This window comes from Ictidomys tridecemlineatus, chromosome 1 (assembly GCF_052094955.1).
Source record: "Ictidomys tridecemlineatus isolate mIctTri1 chromosome 1, mIctTri1.hap1, whole genome shotgun sequence".
Taxonomy (NCBI): domain Eukaryota; kingdom Metazoa; phylum Chordata; class Mammalia; order Rodentia; family Sciuridae; genus Ictidomys; species Ictidomys tridecemlineatus.
This window is the reverse complement of record NC_135477.1, coordinates 117,976,309-117,986,567: the sequence shown is the minus strand read 5'-3', so window position 1 is coordinate 117,986,567 and position 10,259 is coordinate 117,976,309.

Sequence of the window (10,259 nt, the reverse complement as noted above, 5' to 3'; positions counted from 1 at the left end):
TGTAAAATTAACATTAATTTTAATTTGATTAAAATAAAGCCATTAAAATAAAAAACTATTAAATTCATTAACATTTTTAAAGTGAAAAGTATTAGTACATTATATGCAATAGTATTACTATAAATATTAAATAAAGTAAAAGACCTTGATTTAACTCAGGTCTTTTTTTTTTTTTTTTTTTTGAGCAAAGTGTTCAGTATCTTGCTATATTTTACAGGAATGTCACCTCAAACTCCTGGGCTTAAGCAATCCTCCTGCCTTAGCCTCTGGAGTGGCTGGCATACAGGTGCACATTTCCAGGACTGGTTCTGACTCTGCTTTTGTAAACAGCAGCACTAAAAAAGTTTTGAACCAAGCTGAGCACTGTAGTATGTTTAGCAGCATTCCTGACATCTAACCATTTGTTGTAAGTAGCATATCCTTGTTTGTTACAACCCCAAATTTCTCCAGACATTTTCAAAGGTACACTGGGGCACAGGGCGTAGGATCACTGCTTTAATTGAAGCAGCAGAAATATCAAGTGATTACATTAACAAAATTATTTTCTTTCACATTTTACTTTGTTATGTTACCAGGGTGAAAGGCCCCATACCAGATAAATTGTGCCATAAGCAACAACAGTGATGTCATAAGGTTTGTGGTGGCTAGAAAAGCAGCCAACTCAAAATATAAATATGCAAATCTAAAATTGAGTGCAGCTGTGAAGGGCAATGATCACTTTTCTTCATTCTGCCCTCTCTTCTCTCTGCACATAGTCAAGGAAAGGACCTTCTTTTTGAACACTAGTTTTCGCCAGCATAATCATTCCATGCCATGTACTGCCTAGCCATGTCAACAACATGCTAATGAAGAAATGCAGTGGAGTGGTTTGAAACTCTGCAATTTCCATGTTGTTGCATGATGGCAGATTACCTGGGAAGAGTAGGTGGTAAGTCCACACCACTTAGTGGTCCATAGCCTTTGTCCATCCTTGAAGATAGTCTGGCTCTGATTATCTTTGAGCAGAATACAAAAAGCCTCAGAGGAATAGTTTTAGCTTAAAACACTTGCCCAAATTCCCTATAAAATTTGTCCAGTCATACAACCAAAAAAAAAAAAAAAATCTTACAGCATAGAAAACTGAGAGTGATGGCCAACTTCAATTACAACATATGGAGTGAATTTCCATTGAGAATAAGATCTGGGAAGTTGGCCTCTGTATGATGCCATGGAGACAGGGAGCATGGTGTGGAGGTCTCCTTCCACGAGTGATGTTCTGATGGCAACCCTTGGTGTCAAGTTGCTGAAAATCAAACGTAGGCATGCATTAGTGGAAAAGAATGTACCTGGACTTTTTCAACTGGTTATGAGGGTTACCTCAGCTAAGAGACATGCCTTAAACTTTTTCAGTGGCTTGCCTTCACCTACATATTTATAACTGAAGGATTAAGCTTGCTGCTTAAATCCCAATACAATTGAGTTTCAGCTTAGGCTATAGTTAAACTGACTAGGGACATTCTGACACTTATTGTGACAGGCGGATGTGTCCAGTTTGACCCTTGAAATAGGCTTATTTGTGTGGATGTAGCCGTCAAAGATGTAAGACAGTGGCTCCTCAATTGGTGATCATGTCTTTTCATGTGGCATTTCCATACAGATACAAGAAAAGAACATTTCTCACAGCAGTAAATCTTCAAAGAGAGAAAACAATGTGGTTATGAAAAGCCCTCCCCTCAACAGTGACTTTATAGTGGCTCATCTCCTAAATTTTTCCAGTCTGCTTGCATGGGTATAGCCTCCTGGCTTGTTCTCCTGTCCTTGTCTTAGGTGACCATTTGCATTCCAGTCATCACACACAAATTTCAGCTGCTGGGAAGGAGGACAGAGATTCGCATCTCTTCTCTTTTGTAGAGACTCTCAGAAAGATGTTTAAAAGATTCTCAGGAAGTACCATTTAATATTTAACATTTACATCGCTTTGGCCAGGTTGAATCATAGGGCTGTAGCTTCCTGCAAGGGAAACTGAGAAATATGCCCAGCTAACACATTAGGCTTTAGTTGCAGGGGTGGATTATTTGACACATTTTGCTTTAACGTGTAGATATTGAGAAAGTAAACTTGAATCTCAAATTCTCATAAATTGATCTTTCAGATAATTATTCAGGAACTCTCTCTTCTTACCTCATTCTTAATCAACTTTGCCATGCATGGTACATTTTGGAGTTTGGAGTAAATTAACTAGTTAAAAGCTGTGCCATGCATTAATTATCATTAGTCATTAGTCGTTGTCATTAGACATTAGTCATTGCAGAGGGGCTTCCTCTGCACTCAAGCAGCTTGTAATCTTGTCTGGAGACAGACACATAAAATGCACTTAGTAATACAATACTATAGGCAGGAAACAATCAATTCAACAAGAAAAAAATGTGGTGGTTTCCTAGGCTCCTGTTTTGCACTTTGATTTTATATTACAGTGATCAGTTGAAGTAAGATTAATACTTGCTAAGAACTATAGTTCTATAAGACTGCACACTATGAAGGCACAAACAGTGTTTGTCTGACACACAGTGAATCACCAATGAGTGCTAATTGAGTAGTAAAGTGAATGGAAGTAGGTGAGTGAAAGAAAAGTCTGAGTAGCATTTGTAAAATGTATAATTCATACATGGAAATTTGTTATCTGAAAATATATAGTTGTGAAAGATACCAGGCATAGAATGATTATTTTCCATGAACATGTGATCTTCATTTTGAACTATGACTTACCAAACAACCCTGTACATTTAAACTGTGATTTGTGTAGAAGACATTCGTTGGTTGATCCTGCCTACGTTCTAAGCTTCAATTGCCTAGTTATTTCTTCTGGCTCATATTTGGAGGCTCACATGGTTCCAGAGATACCAGTTATGTGTATTGCTCTGGAAGCATGTTTTGGTCTAGGCTAAGTCATTCATTCAGCAGTCTCCTTTTAGCCATGGTGACCATTCCTGAAATCAATGTTGATCATTCCTGAAATCAATATCTCCTATCACCAACACTTTCATAGCTTTTACTAATTTACTAGGTGCATGGTTCTAAATGCTACATTAACCCATGTAGTTCCTTACATCAACTCCATAAGATAGGTGCTATTTCAGTCCCCTCTGTGCTGCTCTGAGGCACAGAGAGGGTAAACAGTGTGTTGGGATGAATTCTGAACTTAGGCTTTGGAATCTGTGCTCCTAATGACTTCATTGTATTGCTTGTGACTCAAACTGGTCCATGAGAATGAACCTCAGGCTTCAGCTAAGAAAGTCAGGATGGGTGGCTCACTTCACTGTGTGTGGTGTGGTGAGCAGATGTGAGTCCTGGAACTGCTCCAGCATCTGATTGCTTTAGGGGAGGTGAGGCTCAGTTCAAGGCCAACTCATGGAAGGGAGAGAGGTGAAAGGACACAGAAAAGTGGAATCGGTGCCTGGATGATACTGTGAACTATATAATCGGTGAGGCAATAAACTCTATTTAAAAGGTTGGTTTGAATTGGGTTTCCAAAAGCATTTTGACATCTCTTGATTTATAAACTAATGATAAACATGTACTCTTTCTTATATACATCTGCTTTCTTATATACAAAAATACATGAAAATATTTGTATCTGTGTCCCTTCTTACATTTACTGATGAACATAGTATAAATACAGACATTAGTAACATTAAATAAGCCATTTCAGAAGAGAAGAGTAACATAAACATGAGCCTACTTCATACCATATTTCTTCAATTATCAAAGTGATTATTTTCACATTTTAACATTTCTGAAGTTAGGGTATATCCTATAATTGATGGGGTCTTTAATTAATTGACAATGTTTTTATTTCTTTCCCAGTGGTAAATAATAGTTGTGAATATAATTAATGGAAGCTTAGGTTCAATGAGATACAGTAATTTGATTATAATTAGATGTATTCCCCCTCCTAAGTATTGTTTTATCCTATCTACAACCTGGAGTAAGTGTATTTAGATAGACACTCCAAATCAAGTGATGTCAAGATGCTCTTGGAAACCCAATTAAGCCTACTACTAAGGGCAAGAGTCTCATGGTCAAAGCCTATTCTGCCAAAAATGAGATACTTTATCTTTTTGTGTCTCAATAACTTCATCTGTAATATCATTAAGAAATAAGATTAGGTTTTATTAACTTTCTTCTAGCTATTAGATGCTATGGGTACCCTGAAATTGTATTACTTATAACTGTTCTACAATATCACCAGCACTACCAACTACAGTCATAATATCAATAAAGCATGCTCTAAACAAAGGCCAAATTAATTATTAAATATAATTTCTCACTTTGGGCAACTTAACCAACACTTCTAAAGAAACAGATATTACAACTCTTTTTGGTATTATCTTGGACATCTCTTTAAGTGCTATATCTAATAGCAAACAACTTTTATTTAATACCTCTTGAGTGTGAATTCTGCTCTGTCAGTTTGCACAAGGAAGGTCTGAATTGTTTACCATTGCCCTGGTTGCTTGTCTGAGTTAATTTTTCAAGAAAATAAGTGAACATCTCATAAAACTTATGAGATTCAAGGGCAAATCACAGAATCCACTATTACTTAGGACCAAGAGAATTTTCAAGAGAGAAGTGCAGATTTCAATACACAGCCATGGTTTCTCCAACTCTTTATAACTACAGCAAATGAAATTGCTTTTCTTGTTTTTTTTTTTTCTGGTTGTATTGGGGATCACAACCAAGGACTCTTCATGCTAGGCAAACATTCTACCACTGTATTCATATCCTCCAAAGTTGCTTTAAAAGATGGATAGCTGAAAAAGTAAGAGTTTGTTAGAGGCGAATGAAGCTAGAGTCTAGTTGAGGATGTGCAAAGGAAATTTGCATGTACCATGATGGAGAAAAGGCTTGTACGAATCATCTCATTCATCACATGAATCTCTCGAGCCTACTATCATCCATCAAGCTCTGTGCCAGGCTCGTGGAATACAACAGTGGATGGACATGGCCCTAACTTTATGGAACTACAGTCGAGTGAGGGGGTAACTATACAGATTGATTACACATGTGACCCCACCTAAAGCTGGGAGTCAGAAGAGTTTCCTGGAAAAGGGAGAAGAAAGCAGATACCCAAGTAGCCAGTGGGATCCACCGAGATGCAAATGGGACAGTAGGTGGAGGTCTGGGGAAGAGAAGTGTTTCAGCTAAGAAAATAGCTCATAAAATGAGAGGATATAAGGATTCAGGGACTAAATTCAGTCATTTGTAGACCAACCACTGAGCACCAGGTGACAATGTTTTCAGAAGAGGTTTTACAGACAACACCCCCCTTTCCTATGTTTACCTGCTCATTTTTCTTTTTTATGTTCTTTATTTTCATTTTTTTTTTAATTTTATAAGATTAATGCTTGAGCTGGGCATGGTGATGCATGCCTATAATCCCAGCTGCTCTGGAGGCTGAGGCAGGAGGATCACGAGTTCAACAACAGCGAAGTGCTAAGCAACTCAGTGAGACCCTATCTCTAAATAAAATACAAAATAGGGATGAGGATGTGGCTCAGTGGTTGAGTGCCCCTGAGTTCAGTCCCCAGACCCCTCCCCCCCAAGAAGATTAATGCTTAAAATTAAAAATATTTATCTGGCCACAGGAATGATAGTCAAGGAAGAAAATTTATAAAAATAAATAAAATCAAATGCTTTTTCTGCAGGTACTGAGATAATCATATGATTCTTGTCTTTATTGATGTGATGAATTATTACCAAGTATAACTAATAAGAACAAATTAAAAGAAAAAAAAGTAAATAAAATCACAGAAAACAGAGTTCACTCACTAGGCACAGTGGTACATGCCTGTAATCCCAGTGGCATGGAAGGCTGAGGCAGGAGGAATGAAAGTTCAAGACCAGCTTCAGCAATTTAGCAAGGCCCTTAGCAACTTAGTCAGACCCTGTCTCAAAAAAGGGTCGGGTAGGGGGATTTAGGGGATGTAGCACAGTAGAAAAGTGTCTCTGGGTTCAATCCCCAGTACCATAATAAATAAACAAATAAATAAATAATAAAATGAAGTTCACTCACAGTTCTGCTATAGAGATAATCACTGTTGATATTTTCCCATATATAATTCCAGCATGCATTCCCATTTAAAATGATGATATCATAAATTAAACTTCATCTTTTTCAAGATGATTTTAAATATGTAGTACATGTATGAATAGCAGGTTACAAAATTCTGAAAAAGAATACAGTAAATGTCTCCAATCCAGCTTGTCCACCAATAATTCAAATACCATCTCTAAACAATCATTTCAGTTTTTCTTGTCAACTTCTTAATTAGAAAGCTAGATCTGAGTTCAGATGTTTCCTTGCCAGATGTTACACTGGGTTGCTCCTTTCCTGGACACCGCCTTTAAGGAAGAGCCATGTGTTGTTACCAGAAGACAGACATGGAAAATCAGCAGGTTGGATAAGAGAGTCTGGAGAGCATGGTGAGGCAGAAAGAAGATGGGGCTACTGCAAGGTTTCTGGTAGAACTTAAAATAAAAATGATTGCAAGATAACTAAAAGCTAATTTTCCTATCCTTTCTCTCAAACTTTTATGAAGTGACTAATACCCATATCACCAACCTGTTGTTATATTAAGTTGATAAACCTTATGTAGGGAGAAAATCAGAACATATTGAAGAGGTAAAATAGTCAACATGTTAGGATTTAGGTTTCAGCCTACAAAAGGAATCCCATTCTAAATGGAGGCCAGTTTCATTAACTAGCAATTTGACAACATTCTTTTTTTTTAAAATATAAGAATCTATTTTCAGTTTAAGTTATTCAATGTGCCTTTTTTTTGTGTGTGTGTGTGTAACTAGGGATTGGACCTAGGTACTTTACCTCTGAACTACATCCTCATTCCTTTTTATTTTTCAGTTTGATATAGTGGCTTGCTAAGTTGTCCAGGCTGGCCTTGAATTTGCAATCCTTCTGCCTCAGGCTCCTGAGTTATTAGGATTACAGTTGTGTGCCATTGCACCCAGCTTAGTCAAGGCTCTTTGTAAAACATTCAAACTTTCTTTTAAAAACAAAGAAAATTGGACCTTCCTATTTTGCATTATTATGTAAGCTACTGTTTTTCACCTTTTCTTTTTTTAACCTTAAGACTTACCTCAGCTAATTTTCCATGTCCATAAATCCATTTAATCTTTTGGGGGTGTTCTATTATATGCACACACTATAACTAATTTAATAATTCCCTAGTATTAGGCTGTTAGATTGTTCAAAAAGTTCTAATATTACAAACATGCTATAGTTAGTATCTTTTTACATATATCCATTCCCATTATTTGATAAATATAAATTCCTTGGTGCTGAATTTCTGGATCAAAGTGTATGCATATTTCAATTATTGAATTTATGACAGATTACATTCCAGAAAACCTGAATCAATTTACAGTTGTACCAACAATGTTTCAAAGTACCCATTTCACCATACTCTCGTCAATCTTTGAAATCTCTTTTAATCGAATAGAAAAAAGATTTGAAACTGTTGTTCAAGGAATTAAAAAATGCCCCTAAAAGACTAGACTTATCAACTAGTGCCTCCCACCCCTATGTTTTGCTAGCTTGCACTTGAACAGAGAAGGGAGACTAGGGCTTTTCAAAGTCAAAATTCTAAACCACTTATGTTGAAAGTAAACCATTTTAATACGTTCATCAACAAAGGTTAATAACTGTGTCAATTAAGAATATCAGTAACCCCAAAAAACATTTATCTGGAGATCACCTGGATGAAGAAATAGCTTAGATGGCAGGGAAGTCTTGGGAGATGATTTCCCTTGCAATGTGGGTAATACCTTGAGGCATTTCAATAAATGGGTTCTTCTAAGTACTTAGTTCTTAGAAGAGAAAATAGCTGGTTAATGACACATATGTGAAGTGAGTCAGAAGGTAGAATGGCCTTAAAAACTGGATGTGCCTGGGCACATACTATATTAGAAATAAAAGTGAGTATTTTCAATTAGACTAGGCAGCAGTATGATGAAACCAAAATGGGGATAGATCCTTTCCCCAAAAACTGTTCTTTCTGATATTATCTGCTTGATAGGGTCTTCAATACTTTTCTGTGACAGGCATTAATTTGATGGATGAGGTAGAAATAGCAGGGAGGCAACTGGTTAAGAATGAACCATCCCTCAAATTACTCATAGGTAATTAGAAATAATTTTTATTATTATTTTTAAAGTTAACCTCGAGAGCATTGGTTTTCAAAGTGTCCTTGCCAGCCCGCAGAATAAAGATCACCTGAGAATGTACTAGAAATGCACATTCCCAGGCCCCACTCCAGAACATGAGTCAGAAATTCTGAGGGTGGACCAGAATTCTGGAGATGCCCTTAAAAATAACAAGTCTTTTAACAAGTCTTCCTGGTGATTATTCTATATTGCCCTCAGATTTTAAGTAATTATTTTCTTATATCATCAATATTTTCAAGATTTTTTTTCTTTTTCAACTAATGTTTGAAAGTTCAGAAAGCATAAAATGACAAAAAGGTGACAGGAGACATGGGTTGTTTAAATATTTCTTCCTAAGAGTGCTTTAAGAAGAATTCTGTGTTTGGCATTTTGAAGTGGGGGCTGTAAGTGAAATCTCTTCTTCCAGGATGAGGATTCCTAAATCCTTTCACAAATGGCTGGCATATTTCCAAAGAAATATATTTATTCTGAATTTTTGTGTCATTTGGTTCATCTATATTAGCCTTATTGTGACAAAATATCATCTTGACCAAAGGAAATATTATTTTTAAAAAGTCTCTGAAAAGAGATCAAAGTCTTTGACACAAAGCTTTTAAAAAAATAAGTTTATGAAAATTTCTTTCTACCTTTTTATCTGTGCATCATAGTTGTAGATACAATGTTTTAAATAGAGTGTATTATGTTGTGCACATGTTGAAAAACTATGATTTTCCTGGAAAACAGTTTGAATAGTATCTTGTTTTTCTGGATAGGCAGAGAAAGTCTCCCTAGGAAATCATGTGGAAGGTGTATGTTCACCTTTAAGGAAACCGCCAAATTGTTATCCAAAGTTGTTGTACCATCCTACAGGCATACCCGTAGTGTATGAGAATTCAAATTGCTCCATGACCTCAGTGACGTGTCGAATTGTAGTAGGTAGCTTGGTATGACAGACATTTCATTACATATGTAGTTATATCTTATAGTGATTTTCATTTGCATTTCATTGATTACTAATGATGGTAAATATCTTTCTATGTGCTTATTTGCCATTTGAAGATATTCTGATGCAGCCATTACACTTTTAACCTAAAAATAAAAGCATAAATCCATATAAAAACATGGATTCTTACTTTCGTTTCAGTTGTGTCTCCTCAAAATTCTTATTGAAGCCCTAATCCAATAAATTTATGAAGAAATGAGGCTATAAAGGAGAAATTAAGATTAAATGAGATCATAAGGGTGGTGCCCTAATGCTAAAGAATTAGTGTCATTATAAGAATAGAACTTAGATTGTTTGCTCTAGGAGAGAGTTCTCTCATTCTTTCTTTCTCTTTCTGGCTAGGTGAACACACAAAGAAGAGGTCATGTGAGCACAGGAAAAGGTCATGCTGGAGCAATGATCTTGACTTCCAGCCTCTAGAACTGTGAGAAGATAAAGGTCCATTGTTTAAGTCTGAGTCTATGGTGTTTTCTTATGGTAGCTGGAACTGACTAATATGATCTGCATAGAAACTTTATTTGTAAAAGTCAAAAATTGGAAACCACCCATATGAATGGGAAAACAATTTGTAGTACATACAATTGAATATTGCTAAGCAATAAAATTGCATAAACAATTTATAAACATGGATAAATCTCAAAAAGACTGTGTTGAGTGAAACAACTAGACAATAGTGATACTGTGTGACTCTACCTATGTAAACTCTTCTAGAGTAGATAATCTATAGTGACAGGATACAGATCTTTGGTTGCCTGGGGGCAGAGATGTGGTGAAGAATGGGAGGGAAGGATTATAAAGGTACAGGAAGAAACTTTAGGGGGGTGATAGATATAACTAGCTTTACTGTGGTGATGATTTTATGGGTATCCTCATATATCAAAACTTAGTAAATTAGCTGGGTGCAGTGGCACATGCTTATAATCCCAGTGACTCAAGAGGATAAGGCAAGAGGATTTAGAGTTTGGGGCCAGTCTGGGCAATTTATTGAGAACTTATCTCAAAATAAAAAGGGTTGGGGATGTAGCTCAGTGGTAGAGGGCCCTCCATTCAATCTTCA